The sequence below is a fragment of the Rhinatrema bivittatum genome, chromosome 6 (assembly GCF_901001135.1).
Source record: "Rhinatrema bivittatum chromosome 6, aRhiBiv1.1, whole genome shotgun sequence".
In the NCBI taxonomy this organism is placed as follows: Eukaryota; Metazoa; Chordata; class Amphibia; order Gymnophiona; family Rhinatrematidae; genus Rhinatrema; species Rhinatrema bivittatum.
The window spans coordinates 276,804,318-276,830,608 of record NC_042620.1 but is presented as its reverse complement, the minus strand read 5'-3'; the positions used below and the strand labels follow the sequence as shown (position 1 = coordinate 276,830,608).

The 26,291-nt window shown below is 47.5% G+C and overlaps 1 protein-coding gene across 1 annotated transcript in view; it reads left to right on the top strand.

The window, feature by feature from the left end:
• Positions 1-1,133: 1,133 nt before the first annotated feature.
• The window catches only part of GDPD2 (glycerophosphodiester phosphodiesterase domain containing 2), a 185,125-nt gene continuing 159,967 nt past the window's right edge, over positions 1,134-26,291 (top strand). The window contains exon 1 of the mRNA XM_029607252.1: positions 1,134-1,192. The gene's annotated coding sequence lies outside the window, so the exon portion shown is untranslated. The remainder of the gene's footprint in view (positions 1,193-26,291) is intronic.

The window sequence follows — 26,291 nt, the reverse complement described above, 5'->3', positions numbered from 1 at the left end:
GATTTTACGCTCACACTTGTTTTAAAATTCAGCTGTTAGATTGTGAGCCCTCTGAGAACAGGAAATACCTCCAGTACCTGAATGTAATCTGCTTTGAAAGTACCTGAAAAAGCAGAATATAAAATCGATAAAAATACATAAGTTTAAAAAATTCAGACTTCCATAGCAAACCTCCACAATTTGAAGAAACCCATCAATAATGACCTATCCTCCTTCTCCCCAACAGCAAAAATTCCCAGGTTCCCCATTACACCCGTTCTCCCCAACAACCAGCTTTGTGATTCTGGACAGTAGCCTGTGCCTGGCCCAGAATATACATAGACAAAAGAAAAACAATGCAAAAAATACAAGAGTCTCCTTTCAGTTCTGCTACTTATTTGCACCTTTTTAAAGCAGGTTGGGCTGAATGCAAAATAGCAGAACATTACATTTCATGCTTTTAATTTTTAATGACTTTTTAAATGAAGAAATCTGGCATGGGAAAAGAAATTAAAGGATTTTATGAAAACTTAAGGGAAAATTTGAAATGGACATTGTTGGGGCTGTGGAGTTAGTCATGGAGTAGGTATTTTTGGATTCCAGGAAGAGTAAATGCGGGGTATTGACCCTTGCAGACAGAGTTGAGGGTGACACTGGCTGATTAATACATTTTTTCAAGCCATTGCTAAACATTTATTTCCCATCTGAATATTTATATTATATTATTACCAGTGATATTTGGCAAAATCCAAATATCTGCTATAATATGGATTTGAGTGGCTATTAGTGTGGGTGGGTTTAAAAAAGGTTTAGATAAGTTCCTGGAAGAAAAGTCCATAAACCATTAATAAAATGGACTTGGGGAAATCCACTGCTTAACCCTAGGATAAGCAGCAAGGACACTCTACTTTTTGGGATCCTGCCAGGTACTTGACCACTGTTGGAAAAGAATATTGGACTTTATATTCCTTTGGCCTAACCCAATACGACAAATCTTATGTTCTTAATATTGAGAGTGCTCAAACAATCACTGCATCCACAGAGCTGGCACCTATGGTTGGGGGTTTCTGCTGCCAGGACATTTCCACCTCACTGCAGTGCCAGCTGCTGTCCTGTAGATGGCATCTGGAGGCTCGCATGGTCCCTACCAGGAAGCGAGTGCCAGAGCCACAGAGAGACGTTCAGCGCTGGACGGAGGAAAAAAAGTTGCAAGGTACTGAGACGGCTTCTGTGTGTGTTCAGGGAGGCAGGAGCTCACTTACATGCAGGTCCTGCTCTTAATCACCTGAATGATTAGCTGCACCTAGTGCTTTATATATCTTGCACATTTAAAACGCTATAATGCTGCAACTGGAGTCAGCTGAAGGCTCGTTTCGTGGGACAGGCTGAGGTGGGAGAAGCTCCCAGCACACCAACCACCTGCCGTAACAGTAATCGCTCCCTGTGCAAGTGATTGCTGGGCGGGGGGACGCAAACTGTAAAAGGGTTAAATGTCACCCCCCCAACCTGTGCTGTATTCGTGTCGTTTTTAGTTGTATCGGTGGGGTGAAGATCTGCTTTTTGGCTATCTGTGCTGTATCCATACTTTGTGTATCAGTGTGACACATGCATGGGGCTCTAATGAAGATCTCGTCAGCTCTCTGCTGTATTCATGCTGTACGTGTCTCAGTTTGATATCACGACCTTCTCTCAAGTACCACTTAGCCTGAGCAGCAGCAGCAGCAGCAGCGTTCCATCAGACCCACTCCTTCAAAAGGGGGTGGGGGCAAGGCTAGTAGCGTACAAGCCCCTGTGCCTTTGAGAGGGTGAGTCTGACAGGAACTGCAGCTCCAGGGATGGAGGAAAAGGGTGTTCCTTTCATCACCTACTCCACCTAGTTACAAATCCAGGGCTGCCTGTCTGACAGGTTTTTCTAATCTGTTGTTCTGACTGGTTTACTTGTCCAGGGCCATGCCAGCATCCTGCTGTGTTAGCATTTACTGATTTCAATAGCTAAGTAAATAATTTGTATACTTGAGGAAAAAAAAAAAAAAAAGAAATGTGTATGTGTCAATAACTGGGTATAATTTTTAATCTGTTCAGTTCTGGAAGAGCCTGAATCTCTAAAATCTCTCTCCAGAGTCTCTGAACTGTCCACAAGCTGCATCCTTGGCTCTGTTGATCTTGGAGGTCTTACTTTCAGGTTCTAATTGATTTTGTTTGATTTTTTTCACAAATTTTCATAGCAATAGGCCATGTTTTGTCTTTAAGCGTCTCCTTGCCCAAGTCTTCCCTTCTGTTGTCCATGCTGAATTCAAGTTTTACATGTAACATACATGTTAATGTGATATCTGCATGGAGCTGTGCTGATGAACAGAACAGCAGCATCTGATTTACTGAGTTTCATAATGATGCTAGTGACTTAAGCAGGAGTGGCTTTCAAAACCTGCAAACCCCAATATGTAAATCAGTATCTCCTAGAGAAGAGGGAGGGGACAGAGATACTCAAATACTGCAGAGGTATAGATTTAAGACAAGATTGAAAGTGGATAAGGTCAAATGTCTCCCGAGATCCTTAGCTGGGATACAAAATGCATTCTTTTTGTGGTTGGAGTAGGAAGAGAAAGCAAAGCTGATGTCACAGTCCGCTTGGGGATAAATGACTTAGCTGGAAACCAAGTCAGTGCAGTACAGGGGTAGTTCAGTAAATTGGGAAAAGTTCTTAGGAAACTGTGAGGGATAATGACACTTTCTGAGGTATTACCTGCCTATGAGGGGCGGGGGAGGGGGGCAGATAGGTTGCATCGGACCAGGACCTCTTATGCATGACTGAATAGCTGGGGGTAAAGAAAATTTTGGATTTCCATGAAAGGACCTAGACTTTAGACAGCCTACACATCAGTTTGAGAAGGGATCTGAGGTCCTAAATGGAGGTGGTGGAGAGAAAGACAGTATCTGGACTCAAGACAGCATGGGGTAAACCCAGAGGGGGATCTCTGAGGCAGCAATGAGAATTGTAAAATTCAATTACTTGGCTGGATGGGCCTTACGGTCTCTTGCTGCTGTCATGTTTCTATGAACAATTCACATCATTTCTGGCCAAGATTTTAAACTAGATGTGGGTGTGACAGAGACAATCTGACTGAATTTGGGATATTGCCAAAGGAGATAAGTGGAGAAATGCACAGAGGCAACTGTCTCCCAACGCTTACCTGTGAACAGAGGGCTGGAGGAATAACTGCCATGCTGGCTAATAAAACCCCAGACTTGCTCTGAGAAACGCTTAGGAGTCCCATGGATTGACCACTGTTAGAAACAGGATGCTGGGCTTGATGGACCCTTGGTCTGACCCAGTATGGCAATGTCTTATGTTCTTATGCATTTGATATAATCAGTTCATGAAGGACAAAGTCAGAGAGAAGGGGGGAGGAGTAGCACTTTGGAGGCAATTTTGTAACTTCCTGTCCAGATTTTAAGGGAATTATCTGCAGACTTTGCACCAGTGATCAAAGGGAAAATCTGTTTGTAAACCTTTATCATTGAAAATGATTTCACCAAATCGCACTTACACCTGCCGGTGTCTGCAGTCACGTGCAAACCATGCCCCCAGGAATGCCTCTGCTCGCTGCAGGTGAATTTATGCATTTACAGAGCATAAGCAATAGGCTAAGTCAGACCAAGGTCCATGGAGGCTGGCATCCTGTCTCTGACAGTGGCTAGTCTGACAGTTGATCTATTTCTTGTATCTCACTCCCAGGGATAAGCACTGGGTTTCCCAAGTCTATCTGGATAATAACTGTTTATGGACTTTTCCTTCAGGAACTTGTCCAAGCCTCTTTTAAACCCCCACTATGCTACTCACCTTGATCACATCCTCTGGCAACAGATTCCACAGCTTGATAACTGCAATGAGTGAAAAAGTACTTTCTACTGTTTCACATCTGCTGGTTGTTTGATGGCATGTCCCTTTCTTGTAGTAGTACTTGAAAGGATAAATAACTATATCTGGACTTTTAAAATTTCCAGTCACCCTGAGATTGTCCAGGTGGGGACAGTAGGAGCGTGCAAACAAACTTTCTCACACAACTCGCATATTCATTCACACACACACATATATACATCCTTAATCTCACACACATGCTCACTCTCACTTTTGCCCTCCTACATACACATACATACTCGCTTCTCTTCCTCTTCCACATACATACATACACATGCACTCTCACATCTCTCCCTCTTTCACACACACACAAACGCATGCACCTAATCCTAACCTCGATCCTCCTCAGCCACAGCAGCATCCAAGTTTCCTGGGTCTGTAGGACCTCCTCCTGCAGCATCAGGCCCCAATGCTGCCCTTGTTTCATTTTCTCTGTGTGGGCCCCAGCCTGGTCTTTCAGAGGGGCTGATAGTAGCTGTTTCTTCCTCCTGTGGTATGCAAAGGCAATGCTGCTTCTTCTCTTCCTTCTGCTGTGGGGGCCACCGCTCTTCCTTGTTCTCCTCTTACTGTGCGGGGCCTCTGCTGCTCCACCTGCTGTGTCTTCTTCGCTTTCTCCAGCATTAGGGCACCCGGAGTTTTCAGGTGTTGACTCAGAGAACCAGCAATTAGAGATGTGCATTCGTTTTTGCCGAATTGGAAAATTGCAACGAAATTGTCCAATTCGGCATGTTTCAGGGAGCCCGAAAAAAATCAGGATTTTCCCATTTTTTCTCAAAAATTCGTTTTTCTGATTAGTGCGCACTAACGGGAGTCAGTGCGCGCTAACTCCCCGTTAGTGCGTGCTAACTCCCGTTAGCGCGCACTAACAAAAACTAATAAAAGTAACAAAAAGTAACAAAATCTAACGGGGAGTTAGCGCGCACTAATGGGGAGTTAGTGCGCACTAACTAAAAATCGATTTTTCGCGAAAAAAAAGACCCGAACCGAAAAAAAATGACATTTTCCATGGCGGCCAAAAAACGAAGAACGACACAAACACAAAAAACGATGCACATCTCTACGCAATTCATTCAAAATTCCACTATCTCCGGGCCAAATTGGGAGAGTTCCCAGGTATATAAATAACCGTCCTTTATTTATCCATTCCATCCCACTCAAGATTTTATAAATTTCTATCACGTCCCCTCTCAGCTGTCTCTTTTCCAAGCTGAAGAGCCCGAGCTGCGTAGCCTCTCATCATAGGAGAGATGTCCCATCCCCTTTATCATTTGTGTCGCTCTCCTCTGCAGCTTTTCCAGTTCTGCTGGGTCTTTCTTGAGATGGGGTGACCAGAACTGCACAGTACTTAAGATGCAGTCGCACCATGGCTCGATACAGAGGCAATATATTTTCTGTTTTACTCTCCATTCCTTTTCAGATCATTCCTAACATCTAAGCATTTGCATTTCTGACCACTGCCATGCACTGAGTCGAGGATTTCAATGTATTGTCCACAAGGACTCCAAGGTCCTTTTCCTGGGTGGTGACTCCCAATCCAGAACTCAGCATCGTGTACCTGCAGTTGGGATGATTTTTCCCTCTGTGCAGCACTTTGCACTTTTCCATATTAAATGTCATCTGCCATTAAGTTGCCCAGTTTACCTCTCATAAGGTCCTTCTGCAGTTCCTTGCATTCTGCTGCTGTTTTAACAAATTTTATTTTTTTTAATAAATTTTAAAATTTTTTAAAATTTGTATTCCGCTGTTTCTCAATAATTGTTGTCCAACATGGATTACATTAAAAATTAACAATACATTACCACACAATCATTAAAAATAAACCACAAATAAAACATTGAATGCACCCTTCTTCATCTTTAAACACCTGCCCTTCATATCATATCTCCAATATCCCACCACTGTCTCCCAGTATAGGCTCCTTAAACAACATTGTTGTCAGTCCCTTATGGAATTTTAATAAATCTTTCTCAAGCTTGAGTTTAGTCGGTAATTTATTCCAAAGCTTTGGTCCAATGACTGAAAAGGCCCTAACCACTGTAGCTGACAACTTTTCACTGAAGGTACCATTAAAAGCACTTGATTCTGTAATCGCAATGACCAACAGGGTATGTATGGAACAACTAACTCCCGTAAGTATCCCGGAGCAGTTTCCTGGCGTGCTTCATTAAATATTTAAATTTCATTTTAATGGCAAGCATTGTAATCTCATCAGGACAGATGTACTATGTGCCTTCAATGATACTCCCATTTGTGCAACGTACAGCATTCTTAAGTACTTCTTTGCAGCCCAGTGCAGATAAACAACCATCAACAAGACCAATCCTTGAGCTACTATCCAAAAGTCAGTTTGGCACAGCAAGAACCTTGGCTATCTTATCCTTAATTTGAAAAATGCAGGTTTTAAAACTTTTCTTATCTGAGGCTTAAACAACAATTTTCTATCAGAATCCTGAGGTCCCTAACTTCTAATTGCAAAGGAGATGTCTTTCCCTCGATTTGAAATGCAGGCACACTTTCTGCAAATTTGATCATCTCCCTTATTACATTTTCTAGGTCATTTCTAATATATATTTGCATTTGTAACCCTTGGGTGCCTTACCAAAAGGAGTGAACCACATTTCTAGAGATTAAGCAGCAAAGATTTGGGTGTTGTTTCCCATATGGAAGAAATAGATGGTGTGCTCAGAGCCTTTATAAACCTCTGCCACTATCTCAGGAGCTTGGATGCTTTTAAGTTAACCTTCCTAAGGACAGCATGAGTTAGGCCTCTGGAGGCTCTCTAAACATAGATTTGGGGGAAAGGAGACAGAATACCTCATCCCTGTAGTGTCTGTTCATGTTTTGGTAACATTTTTAGTTGCCAAGGTAGGAAGTTCTTTCTCCACCCTGCCTGCTTCTTGTTTGCTTGATTTTTGGGGTTCAGGGCCATCGAACACCAGAAGACGACTGAAGAATGGCTGCTGCAGATCCCCTCATTGTGGCAGCTGGAGGAGAGGGCCTGCTACAGCAAGGCCATCACAGATCCCATTGATGCAGCAACAGAGTGGAGGGCCTAGTGCAGCAAGGCCGCTGCAGGATCCTGCAGTGGAGGGCCTGCTTCAGCAAGGCCACCGCAGATCCCATCCTGCAGTGGCAGAAGAAGAGCCCTGTATGTGTGAGAACAGGAGCCTGGGTGGAGATGTGTTGGAGGGAGAAAATGTGTGTGTGTGTGGGAGAACATGTGAGAGTAAGAGCCTGTGCGTGTGTATGAGAACACGTGAGAGTGAGAGCTTGTGTATATGGGAGAACATGTGAGAGTGAGAGCCTGTGTGAGTGTGTATGGGAACACGTGAGAGTGAGAGCTTGTGTGTATGGGAGAACATGTGAGAGTGAGAGCTTGTGTGTGTGGGAGAGCATGTGAAAGTGAGAGCTTGTATTTGTAAGGGAGTCTGTGGGAGAAAGAATGAGCCTGTGTGTGTGAGGGAGGAAGGGAAGAAGATAGGAGAGAAGATAAACTCTGAAAAAGGAATTAAGAAAAGACAAAGTAGAAAAGAGAGACTGGGACTAACAAATTAGAAATATAAAAAGATCGGACAACAAAGATTTAAAAAAAAAATATATTTTTTTAGCTTTTAGTGATTGGAATATGCCATCTTTGGGTATATACATTTCTTCTATTTTTGTGTTTTGCTCTTTCTTCAGTATTCCACTGTTCAGAGTCTGGTTTCTTGAGCTTTCTGTTTCTAATTTTTTGGCTCTTATTCTGAATTAAGTAAGGCTCATTCTATGTTCCGCATGTGTAAATTAGGGGGCAGTATTTGTTAGCATCCATTTTCTCTATAAGGATTTTTAGCAGTCTGGCTTGTTCAGTTACCCCAGGAAGTGGTGTATTAGTGTTCTAGGGTCTGGTATAGTATTTGCATTGCAAATTGTTTCATAAATAAGGTTGTTGCTGTTTGAGTCATGAAAGTCAGTGCTGTGAAGGTATGGTATGGATGGTTCTAGGTATCTTTTTTTCTTTTTTGCAGGGTTTTGTGTTACTTCACAAATTGTTTAGCAGTGTAGGGATTTTGTTTTGCCAAGGTAACACCAGAATTTGAATATATAGATTTTTTTGCATATTGGTTTTTAATGTGAACTCTCTTAGTTCTGTTTTAAGAATTATTGATGATTAATATTTTATTGTAGTTATGATCTCTGCCTTTCTGGAAAGAAGACTAATGAAAGAATGTTTATTTATTGCATAATTGATTGGATCTGTTTGTGTTCTTTGCTTTTTACATGATATTTATAAACAGATTACAGATTAATAAGGCATTTTTAATGTTAATGCTTGAAATGATTAAGTTAAAATATTTCACTCATGAATCATGATGGCCTTTGTAGACTACTTAGAAACCCATTGTAGGATGAATGCTAAGGCATATTTATTGATGAGTGCAACTAGTAGAGCTCAGACATGTAAGCCTAAGTTCCAGCCATGTTAACTTGGGCCCACCCAAAAACTTCAGTTCTGGCTACACCAGTGTTCAGGGCTTCCAAAATTGTGGGTCATGACCCCAAATGGGGTCTCCCAACCTCTAACTGGGGTCATAAATGCCTCAAAGGAAAGTGCTCTTCATATACTACCAGCAGCAATAGTAGTGGAAGTCAACATGGGGCCTGTGAACCAGCACACACTCACAGGTCTTTACAGTGGTCCCGTCCTTGCACAAGTTTCCAAGGTAATAGGAAGCCCTGCACAAGGAGGGACTGGGGCCTTCTCAGGGCCTGTGAGCTTGCACTGACTCATAGATCCTATGCTGACTTTCATTGCTTATGCTGTTGCCACTTGCAGATCACCATTGGATTTTGGACCAGCCATGAGGGGAAGGGTGGGCTGTGTACTCAGACCAGTGGAGATTGTCACTGCTCCTCCATCCTCACCCACCACTGAACCTACCTAAGAGAAAAATGTTGCCCCGTCATCAACCTACCCCCTCTTGCTGCTGACTCTGGCTAAGGGGATGTTTGGAGGAGGGGCTGTTTGGAGGGAGATATTTAGATGCAAGAAGGATTTGAGGGTTGGATCAGCAGGAAAGGAACTGACTGTGAAAAGTAACGGGGGAGTGATGGAAGATCCTAGGGGATACAAAAAAGGAAGTAGGGTGAAAGGGTATCAATTGGAAAGGTGTGAGAGGGGATGTCAGAAAATCAATTGGGTGTTGTAAAAATGGCTTGGAGGTTAGAGAGGTTCAGCAGGGAGGATGTGAAAAGGACTGGAGCGGGTAAGAGAGAGGATTGGCTAGGAAGGTGAGAGGAGCTGGAGGATATAAGAGGGGATCAGCTGGGGAGGGTTGGAGGTTGAGAGAGGTGGTCTTCTGGAGAGGAGTGAAGGTTGAGATAAAGGATCATACTGGAGAGGGGGAGGGGTTGAGATAAGGGGGGGACAAGTTGGAGTGTGAGGAGGGTGAGAGTGGAGTGATTGTTGGAGGTGAACCCACACCCCCACTAATTTAGTTTGGTCATCTTCTGGGGTCATGTGAATTTCCAAGTGCTAAAATGGGGTCAAATTGGCTAAATGTTTGGGAAGCCTTAACTTTGAAAGGACTAGGAGACGAAGAGTTGTCATCAAGGAAGAATTAACTCATCCATTTTCAAGGAAAAGTTTAGGTATTGTGTAAGAATTTTGTATGGGCTCCAGCAGGGGCGGATTGAGGGAAAATAGTGGCCCGGGGGATTTTTCTCCATACTGGCCCATGGGTACCCAATTACATATACAAAATAATTTACATATATAATTTACATATTTAATTTACATATATATGTACACACCCCTATATTTCAGCATGGTCCTCCCGTATCAACACAGTACTATTTGCCAAAACTCAAAGAATAACAACCCCCACCTATGAAAAAGAATACTACAAATATTATACCAGAATCTAAAATATCAATACACCTCCTATCAGGAAAACAGAACAGGCCAAGCTACTACAGATCCCTACAGAGAAACCACATGCTAAAAGAATGCTTCCTCTCAGTCTTTGCATGCAGAACACAAACTCTCAACAAATACAGAATAAAGCCACATAAAGTATAAATAGAAATGTGCAGACAAAAACTAAACTGTAAAACGTATCATGCCAGACTCTATACAGTGCAACAATGAAAAACAAAAATGTCACCATTCCTCATGAAACAATCAATAAAATCAAGATATATAAATCATGAATCATAATTATAAAATCATACTAATAAAATAATTTCAGAACAGCTGATGAACAGAATATCCAATAATTAAAGACTCAAGGAAATTTTGAAACCTTTACCAAACACCAATAAAATATTTCAAACAGCAGTTCCCTGTACGTACCTGGATCAGTCCAGACAGTGGGTTATGTCCCCAATCCAGCAGATGGAGTCAGCACAAGCTTTGAGGGGGCGTATCCATATATACTACTACCCCCTCTGCAGGAGTTCAGTATCTTCTGACTCCAGCAGATGCGAGTAGGGGAATCAGGCTTCCCCTCCTTTTTCTTCACTTTCTTGCTTGATTATGGCTTGTTGTTGTCTTTTTCTGTGGATCAAGTTTGTATCAATTTTGTATTAAGTTTAAAAAAAAAAAAAAAAAAGTAAGGCAGAGTTCTTTCAACTTCTGGGGAGTGGCTTATCTTCCTTGTCTCTTCTCTGCGGCCTTGCTGTTTATTTCTCGTTGCAGCCAGGGGTAAGTTTGTTTTTCCTTTGCAGTTTTTCCCTTCACAGCTCAGCCCCCGGTGCCCGCGAAAGCCGGTGGAGCCAGCCTCTTCGCTCTTTACTCCCTCACCCCGCGGCCATTTTACAGCTCCTCATGGGCTGCTGAGCCATTTAGGGAAAGATGTCTGGGGCGGGTCGTGTGGCCGGGAAGGCCCCCCCGCGGCACCCTCCTCTATTTTCGGACAGCGGGCAGTGCGGGCCGACCGGGCCCCCCCGCAGCGGCGCTTTTGTGCGCATGGCCCCCCCCCCCCCCCCCCCCCGTGGCTTTTTCTTTTCTCCTACAGCGATCCCGATGCTGCGGCCGTCCCGCTGTGCGGCCTGCGGAGACCCGGGGTCCCGGATTTCCCGGGAGGGCATCTGTGCACGATGCCTTCCCGGAGGGAAAAGGTACCTCACAGTCCCTGACTGATTTCTCTTTTTTGCCCGGGCGGCGCGGGCCGGCCACTCCGCCATTTTTGGCGGGAACGGCAGCCATTTTACATTCTGAGCGCCCTGAGGCGCAGGCCACGAGAGGGAACGGATCCCTGGAGGCCACGAGGGAGAACGGATCCCTGGAGGACTCTACCAGCGGGGGTGTTCCCCCGATTTTGGTGCAGGAACCAAGCACCCAGAGCCAGGGAGCAGGAACCACGCCGCCCCCGAAGCGCATCCAAGCAGGCCGGGGTTCTCTCCGGAGTTTATCCTGCTCATGCATACCACTTATCTGCAGGGGCTGGAAGCACCTGTGGGACCCCCCCTCCTAAGATCCCTCGGATGTCGCCCTCGACGCCGGCCCCCCCCGACCTTCCGGGAGTGGGGGCCTCCTGCCTTCCTACCCGGGTCCGATCCACGCCCGCGGCAGTGGGGGCGGTGCCAGACCCAGCGGGACATGGACTTGACCTCCCGGACGGGGGACAAGGGGACGGCACGCAGGAGGGGGATGGTCCGCGTACCCTACGCCTCTTCCAGAGGGAAGAGCTGGACGACCTCATCCCGCAGATCATCCAAGCATTAGATTTGGACCCGCCTGCCCCAGTAGCTCCCGCTGTCGTCACTTCTTCAAGGAAGGGAGATCCTGTCCTGGCGGCACTCCGGCCGAGGGCTCGGGCTTTTCCTATTCATGACTCGTTTTTACAACTTCTCACCAGGGAATGGGACACCCCGGAGGCCTCCCTGAAGAGCAGCCGGGCTATGGAAAAGCTGTACCCGCTCCCCAAAGATTTTCTGGACCTCATCAAGGTCCCAAAGGTGGACTCCGCAGTGCGGCGGTCACGAAGAGGACGACTATCCCGGTGACGGGAGGTGCGGCGTTGCGGGACACACAGGATCGTAAGTTGGAAGTTTTCCTTAAGCGGGTTTTTCGAGGTCTCCGCTCTGGGTATGCAGGCGGTGATGTGCAGTTCGCTTGCCCAGCGGGCTAGTCTCTTTTGGGTGCAACAACTCCTCACGTCTCAGAACCTGCCGTCCGATGAGGCTGCCCAGGCAGATCGGCTAGAAGCCGCAGTGGCGTATGGGGCGGACGCCTCGTACGACCTTTTTCGGGTCCTCACAAGATCCATGGTTTCGGTAGTGGCAGCACGACGACTACTGTGGCTACGCAATTGGGCGGCTGATACGTCCTCTAAGTCGAGTCTGGGCTCTCTTCCCTTCAGGGGCAAGTTCCTCTTCGGGGAGGATTTGGACCAGATCATCAAGTCCCTGGGGGAGAACGCTGTTCATCGGCTGCCGGAGGATAGTTTTCGACCATCCAGAGCATTTTTCTTCTTCTCGGACCAGAGCCAGAGCGCAACGGCGCTACAGGGGATACAGACAGGCGGGCTCCCGGTCATCCGCCCCCAGGTCTCAGCCCTGGTCGCGCTCCTTTCGCGGGCGTCGGCCCGCACGCACTACTCCCGGAACCGGGAACCCCTATACCAAGTCTTCACAATGATGCCAGTCTCGCCCACTCCCCTGTCCCCAGGATTGGGGACCGACTAACTTATTTCTATGTGGAGTGGGCACGGATCACCTCGGACCAGTGGGTCCTGGATATCATAAAACACGGCTACGCATTGGAATTTGTCCGCCCCCCGCAGGGAAGGTTCATCTTTTCCCCCTGTGGCTCGGACCTCAAGAGAGGAGCGGTGCAGCTGACTCTGGACAGACTCCGGGAGATAGGCGCTATTGCGCCCGTGCCCTTTGGAGAGGTGGGCTCGGGCCACTATTCCATCTATTTCGTCGTACCAAAGAAGGACGGTTCCTTCCGGCCTATCCTAGATCTCAAGGAAGTCAACAAATCCCTTCGAGTCGTTCGGTTCCGCATGGAAACGCTCCGATCAGTGATTGCGGCGGTGCATCGGGGGGAGTTCCTCGCCTCCCTGGACTTAACGGAGGCCTACCTGCACATTCCCATCCGCCCGGACCACCACCATTTCCTTCGTTTCAAAATTCTGGACCAGCATTTTCAGGTCACGGCTCTCCCGTTCGGATTGGCGACGGCGCCGCGCACCTTCACCAAGATCATGGTAGTCGTGGCGGCAGCTCTCCGGAAGGAGGGCATCCTGGTTCATCCTTATCTGGACGATTGGCTCTCCGGGCGAGGTCATTCGATCATGGACGGTCAGCGGTGACTCGAGTAGTACGGTTTCTACATTGCCTGGGATGGGTAGTGAACTTCTCCAAGAGCTCCCTCATGCCCTCGCAACGCTTGGGTTTTTTTTGGGGGCGACCTTCGACACCCTACTGGGCAAAGTTTTTCTGCGCCAGGACAAAGCTCAATCCTTGCGGGATCACACACGACGGTTCTCTGCGTTACCAGAGCCCACCTCCTGGGACTACCTGCAACTCCTGGGAGTGATGGGGTCCACCATCGACCTTGTACCTTGGGCTTTCGCGCACCTCAGGACCTTACAGTGGGCGCTCCTCTCCCATTGGAAACCAGTATCGCAGGACTACCAGATGATTCTCCCGCTCCCGCAGAATGCCAGGGACAGTCTGGGCTGGTGGTTGGATCCGCCGAACCTGGCCCGTGGCGTGTCCCTCGATCTGCCAAATTGGGTGGTGGTGACCACCGATGCCAGTCTAGCAGGCTGGGGTGCAGTCTGTGATCGAAGCGCCACGCAGGGGACATGGTCCACGGTGGAGGCGAAGTGGTCAATCAACCGTCTGGAAACCAGAGCGGTCCGGCTAGCTCTGCGACATTTCCTCCCGCTTCTTCGGAACCGGGAAGTCAGAATCCTATCGGACAACGCTACCACCGTGGCCTACATCAACCGACAAGGAGGCACGCGCAGCCCGCAGGTCGCGCTCGAGGCGGCGCTGCTGATGCAATGGGCGGAGCATCATCTCGTCCGGCTAGCGGCCTCGCACATCGCCGGTGTGGACAACGTCCAGGCGGACTTCCTCAGTCGTCAACTGCTGGACCCCGGAGAGTGGTCTCTCTCCGACAAAGCGATGCAACGTCCATCGGTGGGGGGGCCCCCCACTTGGATCTGATGGCGTCCGCTCTCAACGCCAAGGCTCCACGCTTCTTCAGTCGCCGGAGAGAGCGCGGCGCGGAGGGAGTGGATGCCCTGGTCCTCCCGTGGCTGCCACATCTTCTGCTCTACGCTTTTCCACCATGGCCCCTGGTGGGCAGGATGCTCCGCAGAATAGAAAGCCATCAGGGGACCGTGGTTTTCGTCGCCCCAGAATGGCCCCGGCGACCCTGGTTTGCGGACCTGCTACTGCTGGTGATCGACGGGCCAATCAGGCTGGGGCACCTCCCCCAGCTCCTACATCAGGGCCCGGTATATTTCGAGCAGGCAGAACTCTTCTGTCTTGCGGCCTGGCTTTTGAGAGGCGCCGCCTCCGGCGTCGGGGCTACCCGGAGTCGGTAGTATCCACGCTATTGCAGGCACGAAAGACATCGACGTCGGCGGCCTATGTTCGAGTCTGGAAGGTGTTCGAGCTGTGGTGTACCAGCCAGGCCACGAGACACGCTAAGGCTTCTCTACCTCAGATCCTTCAGTTTCTACAGGCGGGGGTGGAAAAAGGGCTTGCCTATAATTCACTACGGCTTCAGGTGGCCGCCCTTGGTTCGCTGTTGAGCGATGGGGGCTCTCTTCTACAGCATCCTGACATTGCTCGTTTTCTCAAGGGTGTCAAGCATATGCGTCCTCCGTTACGGGACCCTTGTCCCTCCTGGAGTCTTAACCTTGTGCTTCGCTCCCTGTCGGGACCACCGTTCGAGCCGCTGCGCAGCGCAACGATAAAGGATCTCACTCTCAAGACTGTATTTCTTGTGGCCATCTGTTCCGCTCGACGCATCTCGGAGCTGCAGGCTCTGTCGTGTAGAGAGCCCTATCTCCGTTTCTCCGACTCTGGAGTTTCGCTTCGCACCGTTCCCTCCTTCCTTCCGAAGGTGGTTTCTGCATTCCATGTGGACCAGACGGTGGAGCTGCCATCCTTCTCTTCCTCAGAGCCGAAGTCTCTCCGTCTCTTGAATGTCAAGCGCACTCTGCGCCTCTATCTGGAGGCTACAAATGAGTTCCGGCCTCTGACCATCTCTTCGTACTCTGGGCCGGTCCTAAGAAGGGGTCTCAGGCCTCGAAGACTACCATTGCCAGATGGCTGAAGGCCGGCATTGCTGCTTCCTACATTGGGGTGGGTCGGACTCCCCCACCCGGAATCGTAGCGCATTCTACACGTTCTCAGGCGGCTTCCTGGGCGGAGGTTCGCTCGGTATCCTCGCAGGAAATTTGTAGAGCAGCCACCTGGAAATCGTTACACACGTTCTCGAGGCACTATCGTCTACACCTCGCCTCTTCGGTCTCTGGACACTTTGGCGAGCAGGTTCTCCGAGCAGGCCTCGCAGGACCCCACCCGATTTAGGGAAGCTTGGGTACATCCCACTGTCTGGACTGATCCAGGTACGTACAGGGAAAAGAAAATTATTACTTACCTGCTAATTTTCGTTCCTGTAGTACCATGGATCAGTCCAGACGCCCACCGCGTTTGGGTTCTTGATCCTGCTCAGCTCTGCACTACTTCTTGCTCGCAGTGTTCTGTGTCTTCACAGTCGTTTCTTTTCGCTGTTTTTCACAGCTTCCTACAAGTTGGTAGGATGTTTGCAGTTACTTGTTGCGGTTACAATTGTTTTCATTATCTGTTTCCACAAACTTGATCCTTCGGGGGTTTCTACTCTGGCTTTGATATACTCGATACTGAACTCCTGCAGAGGGGGTAGTAGTATATATGGATACGCCCCCTCAAAGCTTGTGCTGACTCCATCTGCTGGATTGGGGACATAACCCACTGTCTGGACTGATCCATGGTACTACAGGAACGAAAATTAGCAGGTAAGTAATAATTTTCTTACACATCACATACTACCCAATAATTAAAATGGTAATCAAGAAAAATGAACTTAAAAAGCCACCTTTACTTACCCTCTCCAGTTCTCCTACTCCTTTCCCTTGCAGGCGACGCCAGAAGCAGCAGTAGCTGCTGAAGCTGTCCTCATAGTCCTCTTCCTTAGGGACCACAACCAATCTCTTCTCTCTCTCTCACACACACACCAGTCATACCCTCAAGACCAGTTTCTGTCTCTCACACACCAATCATCTCCCCAACCAGTCTCTCTCACTCACACTCACACACACACACACACACAAGCACACACATACCAGTCATCTCCCTGATCAGTCTCACACATACACATGTCACCTCTCTGGCTAGTCTCTCTCAATCACACAATGCTCTGCTCTCTCTTACTTACACAAAGGCTTTCAATCACACACATGCTCTCTCTATTTCACTTACACACAAGCTCTCAATTACACACATGTTCTTCTCACAGCCACAAGCCAGCCAAAAACATGCTCCATCTCTCTTGCACACACACACAGAAGCACCCTCCCTGTTTCACATACACATTACACTCACAGAAGCACCTTGCTTTCAGACTTGCAGCATTTTTCACTTTTACTAAAAGTGAAAGTGATGATCCCAACCATTAAATAAGAAAACCACATTCCTATCAGAAGGCAAAATGACACCCTTCCTTCAGGTTCTGTCCTCCCAAGGGACAGCCACCCACACCGTACAGCTTCTCTTGTTTTAAGCTTCCAGGCAATAAAGCAAGTGTCTTTCTTCATACTATCAGTCGTATGATTATTCATGTGGGAGATATGGAACCGAAAGACATCCTTAGTCAACTTCCCTTTTAAATGGGAAGATTCCAGTCTTAGTCATTTAAAAATATACATTTTCTAACTTTAATCTTTCATCCAACTTTTCAAAAGTTGCACTACCAGCACAAAAGTTTTTTTTAAAACTGGCAGATTCCTCTCTCACATACATACCGTATACACACACACAGAAGCCCCATTCCTTTCTCACATACACATACACACCGTTCCTTTCTCACATATACAAAGAAGCACCCTTCCGATCCAAGGTTGAACAGCTGGTCTCCGGCGGTTAGCAGTACCGGTGTTCACTTCTTCGGCCCCCGCCAGCCTCGATTTTAATTTCTTTGGCCTCCGCCGGAGACAGCCGGCCCCCGAAGGTCGGCGGGGGCCGAAGAAATTAAAATCGAGGCCGGCGGGGGCCGAAGAAAAGAAGATAGGCGCTGCCCAGCCAGCCCTCGCTTGAGGCTGGCTGGGAGGCGCCCATCTTCTTTTCTTTGGCCTCCACCGCCGCCACCGGCCTCGATTTTAATTTATTCAGCCCCTGCCGGCCTCGATTTTAATTTCTTTGCCCCCCGCCGACCTTCGGGGGCCGGCTGTCTCCGGCGGAGGCCGAAGAAAGTAAAATCAAAGCCGGCGGAGGCCGAAGAAAAGAAGATGGGCACCGCACAGTCAGCCCCCACTTGAGGCTGGCTGGGAGGCGCCCATCTTCTTTTCTTCGGCTGTTGCCGGCCTCGATTTTAATTTCTCCGGCGGGTGCCTGGCTGGGAGGTTCCCATCTTCATTTCTTCGGCCCCCGCCGGCCTCGATTTGTATTTCTTCGGCCCCTGCCGGCTTGGCCTCCGGCAAGGGCTGGCTGAAAGGCGCTGAGGCTGGGCTGAAGAAGAGCCACGCGGTCGAGACCACGTGACCAGGTAGACCGGCCCACCGGGGGATGCCCGATCCCCCAATAGGTCAATCCGCCCCTGGTGTTTATACTAGTCTAAGTGTATGTGTGCCCACATGTGTATGTGACAGGGCTTTGCAGACAGAGCATATTGTCTTTGCACAGTTCACCTTCCACTGTTCACGGTGCCACCTGGGGCCACAGATAGACACAACAGTGTGACCGCAGCAAGCCTTTGTGTGAGAATGCAGTATGTGAGTGTGAGCCCCTATGGTGCGATGCAACTGACACAAACCTGGACCTGGCCTTTGTCCATGCCACTGGTGGGTGAGCATATCCAGGCATGGGCTAGGCTGAAGATAAAGACTGGAGACTTGGGACAGATTGAAGGCTCAAACGGAGCTTGGAACAGGAACACTTGAAGGCTTGGAACAGGAACAGACAAACCAGGAACTAGGAAACCTCGGATGAGAACCAGCAACCCATGCGGGTCCCTAGGGTAGCCCTCTGGCCACTCCAAAAGCCCTTTCAGACTATCATTTATAAATGGCTTGAGCATAGGACAGATGAAGGCTGAGGACTTTAGACACTCATGACAAGACAAAGGCTGAAGACTCTGGATTCATGACAAGGCGAAGGCTCTGAAGACTTGGAACAGGCTGAAGGCTGGAACAAGAATTCTGGAGACCAGGAACAGGACTCAGAAACTTGGAACTCACACTCAGGAACTTGGACTCTAAAACCAAGGAAGAGACTGAAGACTTGAACCAGCAGTGAATACTCGGACAGGACTTGGATAGGACTCTGGAGCCAAGACTCAGAAGACTCAGGAACATGGAGGACTACAAGAAACAGGAGACCTTGAAGGACCTTGTGAAGGCAATGTGGAAGCAGAGAAATGGCCTTTTAAAGGCCCAAGGCAATGACGTCATCAGGAGGGGCCAGGGCTTTTTCCACTGTGTTCCCTTTATATTCCAGACAGAGGTGCGCCGCGTCAGAGATTGCTGGCGGTGTTGCAGGGCCACAAAGAACAGGTGGCTTCTCTCCTGCCACAGGAAGCGGCAGCAAGGGTCAGGTGGTGACTGGGGTCGGCGGTGCGGAGGTGGCATCCGCTGGCAACTGGTGTCAGTGGCGTGCGAAAGGCCGATTGCGGCACCCTCCCGCGAGCGGTATCACAACAGCCTTTCATATGTATGTATATATATTTTAGGTGAACACAAAAGGAATAGATGCCGTTATCTTTTCCAAATACTTTATTGATGCAGAGACGTTCCAGATAAATTGCCCGACTCTGGCCGAGTTTCGCGGCCTTCTAGCCGCTGCCTCAGGGGCTCCAAAATTCAAATCATTAATAATGTTTGATCCACTCAAATCAGATAATGTGCCAACGATGATAAAACAACTTCACAACGATGGGTCCAAACACAGATTTGTGTGTAAACCGCAGTCTCTGCTATGCGGAAACTCGGCCAGAGTCGGGCAATTTATCTGGAACGTCTCTGCATCAATAAAGTATTTGGAAAAGATAACGGCATCTATTCCTTTTGTGTTCACCTGACGGTATCATAGATCGCCTACCTCTTTGTATATATATTTTATACATATATCTATATCTATAGATAGATATATCTATATATCTACATCTATATTATATATATGTATATATAGAGAGAGATATATATCTAATCTATAGATAGATAATATAAATGTAGATATAAAATCACCTTCCCTGCCCTAATTTTCAAAGTGAACTTGCGTGTGTTAGTCTGTTTTGAAATTTTACTGGACCACACATACCTTTGCACATCAAAAGCACACATTTACATCTGCGAGAGAACTGGGGTAAATGTCCATGTGAACATTTATGCACTCTTATTTTCAAAAATTAAAAGCATGTGCATGAATGATTTCCCTGTCCCAACTCTGCTCCGGGAATACCTCTTTGCAGAACATGCAAAATCGCTTCCATGCATACTTTTATGCATAAATCTCTCAGGTTGTTTTCGACAGCAAAATCCCCATTGATGTGCCCTCGAATGCCGGTATAAAATTAATAAATAAAATAAAACGTATAATTGCATCTTATAAATCCTTTTGAAAATTACCCCATACCGTGTGTGAGAGAAAAAGTTTAATATTTAAAAGTATGATGCCTAATTGTATGTTTACAAGATTGTTCTGGGTGGGATGATCCTGACAGATTGAATGTATGGTTAAACAATTTTTATTGGTTTTACAAAATAACTACAAACATCTAGGAGTCAGTGGTTTCTGCGACCTCTCCCAGCCAATACAGAAAAGAACAAACAAACAAACAAGACCTCACCCACCAACCCTCCCCACCCCACCCTCCCCCTCCCTCCTCTGAGTCCCCATTAATAATGCACATTCCATTCCTCCATAACATAAGCAGTCCAGGTGGTTGACGGTTATGTCGTCAACACAGGAAAGTCAAGCATTCAGTATTCTGCTCTGTGCCTTGTGCGGAAGTGATTGGATGTATGGTTCCCATACCGCAAGAAACTGTGTCTGCCTCTGAGGAGATCCTTGAGAGGAAAGAGACTCCATACGCATTAGGGAATAAAAGAGATTTCTCCACACCCAAAAGGAGGGTGGATCCACCTCTCGCCAGCCTATTAATATGACTCTTTTCCCAACTAAACACGCTTTTTGAATGAATAGGCGGGTGCCAGGATCTCGAAACCGCACGGAGGGAATATAGCCAAACAATAACCAGGAATTGGTTATTGTTTGGCTATATTGGCAATTGGTATGGATATCCCTAAGATACTGGCCAAATATTTTGCAATGTGGGTCCAAAACCCCCGGATAGTGGGACATGACCAAAAAGCATGGGCCAAAGTGCCCAAGGTTCCCGGGCACTGAATACAAAATGCGGAAGTAGCAAACCGTTGCCGAAATGCCATCTGTGGGGAGATGTAGGCCCGTCCCAAAAATTTATATTGTAATTCTCGATAATAGCTGTTACACGAGATCCTGGCCACACCCCCATAGCATATACAAATCATTGATTCCGTCACTACAAAGTCGCCATCCCCGGTCCAACGATCAGCCAGTATTTCAAAGATCTCCATTCGCCGCTCTGCTCGTAGGTGTCTATAATAATAGGATAAAGACGGTACCGTGTTACCTGACAGGCGCAGAGCCTCTTCTAGTTTCTGGAATGTACGACATTGCAAAAAGGCTGGTGGAATGGATTTCAAATAATGAGCAACTTGGAGATAAGGAAAAGTGGCGGCATTGCCCAATTGATATGTCTCGCACAATTCCGCAAAGGGAAGCGGATGGCAATCTTGATTTAATAAATGTCCCAAGTGAGTAATGCCCAGGGTCTGCTAAGTCCGAAAAGCTTGATAGTGAGATCCCGGGGAGAACTCAGGATTGCCTACCACTGGCAATAAAGAAGCACACACTCGGGGGATTTGCAATCTCTTAGTAAGAAAGATCCAGGCCTGCCCTATCGGGCGAATATTGACAGATTGGGCACAAAAGGTCGGCAGTTTTGTCTGTTCCACCTGCATTGCATAGGTAAGTGAAATCGGGGCAGAAAGGGCCTGGTCAGCTTCCAAATTGGTGTACGCAGCTTTGCCCAATATCCAGTCTCTAATGATACGCATACTGCTGGCCAAATTATACAACCGCAAATTAGGCACTCCTAGACCACCCACACTCCACTGCTCCTGCAGCCAATCTAAGGGTAGACGCGCTTTCCCTCCCTTCCAAAGAAATTGGCGCACAAGACGATCTAGCACCAACATATCCTGATGCTTAAGCTGAAGCGGTAAATTCTGAATGAGGAAGAGCCACTTCGGTAGCACCACCATTTTATATAAGTGTACCCTACTGCTCAGGGTTAAAGGGAGTGGTTGCCATCGATGTAGCATATACTGGGTCTGTCGTAAAAGCTGGGGTACATTCAATTGGTATACCTGAGTGGGATCTGCTGAAAGATTGACCCCTAAGTAACGAATCGCATTGTCCGTCCACTGCAATGGAAAGGAGTCGTCCCATCTCTCTCGCAGGGCATCAGAGAAAGCCAACGCCGCTGATTTACCCCTATTCAGCCGAAAACCTGAAAAGCTTCCGAAATTGTCTATTAGCTCCAATAGGGGAAAAAAAGATGCATATGGGTTTGTGAGAAAAACTAATAGATCTGCAAAAGCAGCGCATTTAAATATCATATTTTGAAAACGGATTCCCCGAATGCCAGGTTCCCTCTGTATTGCCAAAAGTAGAGGTTCTAACTGTAAAAGAAAAAGTAACGGAGAAAGGGGACAGCCTTGACGCGTGCCCTGCAAAATGGAAAAGGGAGCAGACTGCTCTCCATTTACAATAATCGTGGCCTGGGGATATGTGTAGAGCAGTTGCACTGCCTCGAAAAAGAACCCGTCGAATCCCATAATCCGTAATATATAAAATAAATAGGGCCATTCCACCCTATCAAACGCTTTTTCTGCATCGAAACTGATAGTAAGATAGGGGGTTTGAGTATACCGACACATTTCCATGGCAGCGAGCACCCGCCTAATATTGGAAAGAACATATCGTTTGCGCACGAAGCCTACTTGATGCTGGCCCACCAATGACGGCAGAACCAGCACCAGGCGATCTGCTAATATTTTAGCCAATAATTTATGATCATAGTTTAGCAAGGAGATCAGTCAATACGAATCTGGGGTCTGTGAGTCCTTTCCTTGCTTTGGGATAAGAGTGATATGGGCGTGATTCTTCCGTGGCAGGAAGCTGCCGGTCTTAATAAGATCCAAGAATAAGGCCCCCAGCGGTTCGCACACTTTATCTAACACACAATGATAGAATTCCGCTGAGAACCCATCTGAGCCTGGTGCTTTTAATCGTTTAGAAAGAGAAATGCTTAATTTAATTTCAGCAGCTGAAATGGGGGCATTAAGGGCCTGCTGTTGTTCCGACGTGAGAGAAAGTATGGCTAAAGGATTGCAAAACTGGGCACATTGTTCCTCCGACCAACTCTCTGCCCTGTAGAGTCCCATATAATATTCCCGAAAGAGTCTCAAGATAGTTCTTGTGTGAGTTTCAACCTGCCCCGTTGCATTCCTCAGGCCATTCACATATCGGGCTCCCCGAGAGGATCGAATCAGTTGGGACATCAATTTCCCTGCTTTATTACTATACTGATGTAATTTAAATTGATAGTAAAGTATGCTTTTTTTTTTGCTCGATTATGTAGTACCGTATTGAGTGTACACTGTATGGAGTGATATTGATCCCACAAAGGCCCAGTATTATGGTGAAGAAGGCGGAACTTCACCCTGCGCAGTTGATCAGCAAGCTGAAGAACTTGATTATTTAAGACTTTACGACGATGCGCTACGTAAGGGATGATATCCCCCCTTAGTACTGCCTTCGCCATGTACCAATACAAAGTGGGATTATCTTTATGTTCCTTGTTTAGGGCCTCATAATTGGACCACCGTTCCAACAAATATTTCTGAAATGCCTGATCTTCTGCCAGATAGTAGGGAAATCGCCATATCCTTTCACCTGTGCCAGGGAGTGTGAGTTGTAAATCAAGCCACACAGGTGCATGATCAGAGATGAAAATATTTTCAATGCCAGCCTCACTCACCCTATGGAAAACATGGCCACTAATAAGGAAATAATCCAGGCGGGCGTAGGTAGCATGAGCCCGGGAAAGGTGAGTAAACTCCCTCTCCCCTGGATGAAGCATGTGCCAGGCATCAACTAAGTGTAATGTGTTTTCCAGGAAAGTGGGCCCCTTTCCCATCCCGGGTACTCGATGCCTGGACTGCGATGCATCAACTTGAGGGTCGCAGATGGTATTGAAGTCGCCCCCGACTATGATGGTATCTGCTAAATATGGGAGTAAATGTTGGTAAAGCACCTGGAAGTACTGTGTGTTAAAAGTATTTGGGGCATAGAGATTGCAAAAGACCACCATCTTATGGTACAACTCAGTAACTACAATAATAAAGCGACCATCCGGGTCCTTGATTTCCATACGCACTTGAATCGGCAGATTTTTATGAAACAAAATCGCCACTCCCACCGAGCGCATATTTGCCGAAGCGTATGAGACATTGCCTACCCAATACTTGCATAATTTAGAATGTTCACGGTCAGAAAGATGCGTTTCTTGTAAAAAGTCAACAACTGCACCTTTCCATTTTAAATGAGTTAGAATTTTTTTACATTTTACAGGTGAATGAATGCCACATACATTCCAAGAAACTATGCGCGTGGTATTACTAGAGGCATCCACGAGACCAAAACATGCAAAGCTGATCTTTCACCAGTATTCGGGTCTGAGCCCTCCCAGCCGGGGTCCAGCTCGAAATTGAGAATGTCTGTAATAAAGAGGACGATACTGAACCATCACGGAGGAAATGAAAAGCATAAAGATCCACATATTGGGGACTCCTTTACCCCCCAAACCCCCCCCCCCCGAAGTTGAAGATAAGAGGAGATCACGAGGCCCCCACCCACACAACTAGTAGGTGTAACCCTCCCCACCCACCCTCTCTCCCACCCAGCCCCAACCCCTGAATGTTGGTGATAAAACATTTTAAACATGTAAATAGAAAACTTCTCCGCAATACAATATAGTAAGAGAACCACATATAATATAGCCATGCAAACTGTTGGTGTAGTCTCAGAGCAAATTAGCAAAAGAGCAACATAAAACAACAACAAAGAGAATCAGTCTCTGCAGGTTATTCGATCGTCCCATCCCCTCTCCCCCCCATCTCCAACGATCACCCCTGCAGACATCCATTCACGGTTATTATGCAGGTCTAGCTAGTCATGGAGGTTCGACATGTTTGCGAGAGCCAGTAACAAAGTTAGACGTGAGCTGATAAAAAATGGTGGTATATGTTAAAAAAAACTGCGATAAACCAGAGTCCTCCTGCTGAGTCCCACGACTATCCAATCAGAATAGTGGCCGGCTAGTGCATGATCGAGGACACCAGGGCCAAAAGTGAAAGTGAGCTGGTATGTTGAAATCCAAAGTATAGGACAAGGTCCGTAGCCATCCCCAAGACTACCGGTATCTCGGCCAGCAGGGGTCCGCCGCACAAGGGGCAGCACAGCAGGCACCATAGTCGGGAGGAGATGAATCACCGGGTCCCCCGGCTCTGAGACTGAGGAGTCACGAAGGCTATTCATAGCCAATTACTCGAAGCAATCAGGCGGCCTGAGGCAAGAGCAGCAGCAGACAAAGATAGTCTCGCAACAGGCAGTCAGAAAACGAAAGGACAAAACAAAAAAAATAGACCCCAAGAGGGTCCCTTCAAAGCTCCAGAGATGTACCGCTGGAGGCGACTATGACCTCCCACGTGTGCGAATTGGCAGAGAATTCGTTGGGATGAAATTGACAGACAATGAGACGATCAGAGAATTATCAGGCCATATGAAAGTGTATCCAATATAAAGATTTCCTCCCGATCTGTGTGAGAGAAAGCAGGGATTTAGGAGGTGCCAGATCCCCGGGTCTTATAGTCCGCAATGAAGGATTGAGCGGTTTCCGGGGTATCTAGCCATTTCACCCCCTCGGGGGTTGCCACTCGCAACCGGGCCGGATAGATGAGTGTTGTCCGGAGGCCCAGATTTATCAGTTGCGAACAGTGAGGAGCCATCGCACGGCGCTGCGCAGATACTCCCGCCGAGAAATCTTGGAACAGTAAGACTTTCTATCCATCATAGCTTAAAGTGCATCCTCCCCGAAGCGCCCTGAGTATGTCTATTTTATGGGCATAATTCAGTAGTTTAGCTATAACGGGCCTCAGTCTAGTTGTGTTAGACTTCCTCTGACCTAATCGATGAGCCCGTTCCACCCGCAATGGCCCATTGCTAGTCGGGAGATTTAATTGTTCTGATAACCATTTTTCTAACAGTGCCAGCAACTCCGGGTCCCGAATATTCTCTGGCAATCCAATCAAGCAAATATTTGAGCGGCAGGAACGATTCTCCAGGTCCTTGACCCACCGTGTTGTGCCATCGAGGCCTGGAGAGTCACGATATCCCGCCGCGCTGCCACGAGGTCATCCTGTACCTCCGACACTCGGGTTTCTACCTCAACAAACCTGGATTCATAGCCACTAAGGGTCTGCTTGAGTTCAGCAAGTTGCTCAGCGATGGCTTTTAATTCCGGCCCTATCGTGGTGGCCACCGCCATTTTAATATGTTCTAAGTTGGACCCCGCAGGAGCTGCCCCTGTCGGCAGTGCATCAGGAGAAGATGGAGGGTCCTGGCCTCGGGTTTTTTTTGCGCTCCTTCTTCTTAACTTTCTGGATCATGCGTGTTGCCATAATTTTATGGTTAGGGATTCTTGTGTTGCGGCAATAGTTCTACGATTGATGAAATTTAGAAATGGGCGAGATTGTGTGGAGGATGAGGCTGGATAGGAGAGTGAGGCCCGGAGCTAAGGCACCCACATCCGCCTCCCCTGCCGGCTCATGTGATCTCTCCTACAGATTGAATTTAATTATCAAAATCTCAGGTGGGTCTTAAAGGTAATTGGGAGATGGAGAAATAGAGGACTGGTGATGGTTCACTGAAGGTGTCTTATACCCTTGCACAGGCCCTGTGTGGCCATCCATGAAGTAGAAATTTCTCTGTTTTGGGGTCATCTGCTTTCCTGCCCTGT